The 5,290-nt window shown below is 42.6% G+C and overlaps 1 pseudogene; it reads left to right on the top strand.

Annotated features, from left to right (window-relative positions):
• The first annotated feature begins 3,501 nt into the window (after window positions 1-3,501).
• LOC102867136 lies at window positions 3,502-4,103 on the top strand (annotated as a pseudogene).
• Window positions 4,104-5,290: the final 1,187 nt, after the last annotated feature.

Here is a 5,290-nt window from a genome sequence, read left to right as displayed (position 1 = left end):
CCCTCTCAGATGCCTGTTGTATATCAAATACCCTCTTTCCCCTGGAAAAGGTGCTAGCTATTTGGGGCTATTTTCTCCTGTTGTCTTGGCATTGAGAAAACAAAATCCTTACCATTAGGATACTAGTCAACATTACAAATGACGCAGAGAATATTGAAGTTGTTAATGGTTTCATCTTGCTTGGATCCATGATCAATAGCCTTGACAACAGGAGTCAAGATATCAAAAGATGGGTTGCATTGGGAAAATCTGTTTTCAAGGACTTCTCTAAAGTACTAAAGATGCATGAGAACAGATGAGGGGAAGAACTTCCTGAAAGGAATATATGATTACACTTTATATGTATGAGAACAATCTGGAACAAGGAGTGCATTGGAGTGGGGGGAGGAAAGAAGAGAGAAAATATTCAACAATGAATAAATAAAAGAGAAAAAAAAACAAAGCGCTAAGGAGCCATGAAGTCAGTTTGAAGACTAAGGTGTGCCTAATACAAGCCATGGGCTTTTCAATTACTTTCTGTGCATTTGAAAGGTGGACAATGAATCAAGATGACAGAAAAATTGATGTCTTTGGGTTTGGTGTTAGAGAAGAGCACTGAATAGCCCCTGGAGTACCAAAAAGAACAATAAAATATGTCTTATGTAAAATACAGCCTTCCAGGTCTCCTTAGAGGCAAAGATGATGAACTTTCATCTCATATACTTTAGATATGTTGTTGATAGGTGCTGTTGAGTCAACTATGACTCATATTGACCATGTGAACAACAGATATAAACCCTATCCTAAGCCATGCTATCCTCACAATCTTTAACACTCACACATCCATTGCTGCAGTCACTGTGTCAATTCACCTGGTTGAGGGTCCTCCTCTTCTGGACATTTTGTTAGGAGGTGCCATTCCTTTGAAAAGGGCATCATTCTTGGAAAGGTGGAGGGTCAGTGAAAGAGAGGAAGACCCTCAATAAGATGGAGCAACACAGTGGCACAGCCATGGGCTCAAGTATATCATGAATGATGAGGATGGTGCAGGATAGAGCAAGGTAAAGATTCACTGCTCCTAGGTTCTCTAGGAGTCACTTGATAGAAAATAACTATGAAAAACTTTCCACCAAAAAGGAGGGAAATCTAGCTAATGACAAAGAAGTGCCAACTGAGTGAGGACTTCTGAGATTTGTTTTTAGGGTTGGGTTTTTTAAAAATTACCTGTTTTTTATGAAAAGGAATAATTTAACCCCCAAAAAAGGGTTTTATTGTTAGGTTAATTGTTCAAGGTACATCACATTACTAAATATTTCATGTGAGTCTTAGCTATTTGGACAGGGGTGCAGTCTCAATGTTTGCTATAGGCACTATTTACCATAGATGGGCCTCTGGAAAGGAAGAAAGGATTAGATAACATGAATTTAGGGTGGATTAACCTAAAAGCAAGGTAAACATTAACTAATCTGTAGTGAACCAGTCTGTATTTACTCCCCAGCGTCCTAATCCGGATGAGCTATGGAGACCTGTAATACTTGTTAGATGTTCCACAGAGCTCAGTGAGTGCTGGCCCTGATTGATTCCACTGTAGAACAACACTCACAAATAAAGGAGTCCTGTGCAGACTGCATGGTGCTTCAGATCCTATCCTAATGTCTTCTGTATTATGGAACTGGTGATGACCCTTGACTGGTGTGGCTAAGAGGAGAGTGATTACTGTCATCTCATGTAGTCCCTCATTACTCCTGCTTAGGACCTAAGGTCGCGGGACAATTATGACTTGCTCTAGAGCATGGGAAACTAATCCCAGAGCTAACTTTAGAAATTCATCTGCTTTTGCTCAAAGAATATGCATATAGGGTAGAGAGTCACCTGGTTTCTTTGGATGACGTTACTTTCTCCAGTAAATCGCAACCTCCTTTGCATAATGTCGACTTGTCAATATAGGCGGTAGTTGCGGATTCTGTGGCTCTTTGCCTCTAAAGTTGTCCCCATTTCTTTTCTTCAGTGAAATGACTGTATTTCCCCTATCCTGTGGTAGCATGAGAGTACTAAGAAAGCAGACAATACCAGAAGGATATTTATTTGTGTTTTATTGATTATTCAGAGGCATTTCACTATGTGGATCATAGCAAATTATGGCTAACATTGAGAAGAACGGGATTCCCAGGACACTTAATTATGCTAATAAGAAATCTATGTTGCTGTTATGTGCTGTTGAGTAACCTCTGACCTATAGCGACTCTATGTATAGCAGCAGCTCTGAACCCTGCCCTGTCCTGAGTCAGTCTCATTGATTCTGATACACCAACCTCCATTGCTTCAGTTATTGTATTAATCTATGTTGTTGTTGTTGATTGCTGTCAAGTCGAGCACAACTCACAGCAACCCTATAAACAAAAAAAAAACAAAACAAAAAACCAACCCTGAACCCTTTTAATAATTATCATTGTTTTCTCTAAGTTCGTAGTTTCCAGAGGCATGTACCTATACCAAAAAGCTGTTGTCCAAACAACAAGGAAACACTGTATGGTTTAAAATCAGGAAAGTGTGTGCCAGTATTATATATATTCTTTACCTATTTAATCTGTATCTTGTGCAAAGTTTTGAGAAGCTAGACTCTGCAAAGAAGAATATGGCATAGGGATTGGAGAGACTCTTCAAGAACGTGTGTGGTGCAGATGACACAACCTTACTTGCTGAAAGTGACGAAGATTTGAAAAACAGTTGCTGCAGAAAATAAAGGACTAAGGCACGTGGCTCTCAATATGAATTACATCTCAACATCAAGAAAATAAAAATCTTTATCACTGAGCTGATAGGTAACAGCATGATAGATGCTAGAAAGAATAGATGGAGAAAAGATTGAAGTTGTCACTGATTTCATCTTACTTAGATCCACACTCAATGTCTGTAGTGGCAGCAGTCAAGAAATCAAAAGATATGCTGCATTGGGAAAATCTGCTGACAAAGATCTCTCCCAAGTACTGAAGAACGTAGATGTCAGTTTAAAAACTAAGGAGTACCTGATCCAAACCATAGTCTTTTCAATTACTTGCCATGCTTCTTAAAGTTGGACAGGCAGTAAGGATGGCAGAAGAAGAATTGATGCCTTTGAATTGTGGTTAGAGAAAAATACTGGGCACCCATATTCTGCCAAAAGAATAAATTAAGTCTGTCTTGGAGGTAGTGAAACAAGGGTGCTCCATAGAGACAAGGATGGTAAAACTTTGTCTCACATACTTTGGGCATGTTGTCAAGAAGGGCCAGTCTCTGGAAAAAAGACATCATGCTCGGGAAGACAGATTGACAAAGTGACTGTAACAACGGGATCAAGTGTATCAGAAAGACAAGAATGACACAGACAAGATCAAGGTTTATAGCTGTTTTCATAGAGTCACTATTAGTTGTGGTCAACTTGCCAACACCTAACAACAAGATGTCATAAAATTACAAACAAATTATCAATAGCAGCATTTGATTAAAAGGACACTGGTGCTGAGTGAAGTGTGTCCCGGGAAGATGATTCAGTCCATTCTGGTTTTCAACAACCACGGGAAGCCGCACCTAGTCTGCTTCAGGAAGCCGCAGCTAGTCTGCTTCTACCAGCATTTTCCAGAAGAAATTCAGCAACTGATTGTTCGAGAGACTTTCTATCTAGTCCTCAAGAGGGATGACAACATCTGTAACTACTTGGACGGTGGAAGTTTGATTTGTGGCTCTGATTACAAATTGGTTTACCGGCACTATGCGACCCTCTACTTTGTGTTTTGTATGGATTCACCAGAGAGTGAACTTGGGATCTTGGACCTCATCCAGGTTTTCGTGGAGACCCTGGATAAATGCTTTGAGAACGTTTGTGAACTGGATTTGATCTTCCATATGGATAAGGTGCACTATATCCTTCAGGAGGTGGTGATGGCTGGGATGGTGTTGGAAACAAACAAATGAAATTGTGGCTCAGATGGACACTCAAAACTGGCTGGAAAAATCAGGGTGGCCTCTCAGCAGCCCCTGCCTGGGCTGTGTCTGCTGTGAAAAACATCAACCTGCCTGAGATTCCTTGGAACATCAACACTGGGGATCTCAACATCAAAGTCCCCAACCTGTCCCAGTGTGTCTGAGGGTTGAGTCTTGGGCTGGACTGGAATCCTGAAGACAAAGCCATGCACATCTTGAAAGAGAACCCATTTTGAGCCTTAGAAGAGTCAGACCTCAGGACCGTGACATTTTCTGAGTGGGGAGACCATTTGGCATAGAGTGGGCAAGGGTGTGGCCACACCTTTCTATGGTGCCTGTGGTCCCACCGATGAGAAGGGAAGCCCTGGCTTCCTCACGGGCAAGGACAGTGCCTAGACCCTCAGCACCCCTTACCTCCTGCATGCATCTGCTCCCAGGGATTGGAGACTATTAGCAGACCCACATGTTTTGACAACCTCACTGCATTCTCTGACTAGAATCGTCATCCTTAGTCCCATAGATCTTCTGTAACCCTCCCTTTTCCTGGCCAGGGCCATAGGTAGAAAAGTCCTGGCTCTTCATATATGGGGATGTGCTGTGTGGCAAGCAAGTGCTGAATGTTAAGAGAACCAGAGTCACCTGCCGGCTGTACTCGGGTGGTTCTACTTAGAACCTTTGTATCGCCAAACTTTCTGGTTTCCACACCCTGTAGAATATGTTTCCTCCATGGGCATAGTCTCAGTTCTGTTTCACAGGTGTTCATGTGCAGAACTCAGTTCATTATGAGTGTGGTGTATGCCCATCCCCATTTCTTCTAATATAGAGCATCCATCTCCCATCCCATGGCCCACTGCTCAACACAGCCAGAGGTTTCTCCTCCCAAAGTGGGAGGCCGCGTGCCTTTTGCTGAAGGTAAAGCTTACATCCTGTGGAATGTCTCAAATTATGGCTCTTCTTAAGTTTCAAATACATTCTACTTGTGAGGAGCCAATGTTTCAGCTGCTGGCTTGTGAATGATGAGTCTCCACTGTATAGGAAACCCATACCTGCTCCTGAGAAGCTTCCAGGGTGTGGAAGCCAGTGCTAGGCCAGCTGTTCTGGGCCTGGTAGAAGAGCTGGTCTGGGAATCCTGCTGCTTTGGGCTGTAGCAGCACTTCATCTTTTCCCAAGGTGAAAGGGGTCTCGCTGAGCTGTCTGTGGGTGTGGCCATTTCCTCTCAGGTGATGTTCTCCTAAAGCTTTGCAAGCCTGTTAATGTTTATTTGTGTGTGGGGGGGGTAAAAGGACATCACCCGAGTACTCCCCCCTCTTCCCCCCATGGATCCTCATACTCATTCTCCCATAATGGTCTT

Source organism: Elephantulus edwardii, unplaced genomic scaffold, assembly GCF_000299155.1.
Source record: "Elephantulus edwardii isolate Elephantulus edwardi_28Jun2011 unplaced genomic scaffold, EleEdw1.0 scaffold00318, whole genome shotgun sequence".
Classification (NCBI taxonomy): Eukaryota; Metazoa; Chordata; class Mammalia; order Macroscelidea; family Macroscelididae; genus Elephantulus; species Elephantulus edwardii.
This window is presented reverse-complemented; position numbering and strand designations above follow the sequence as displayed.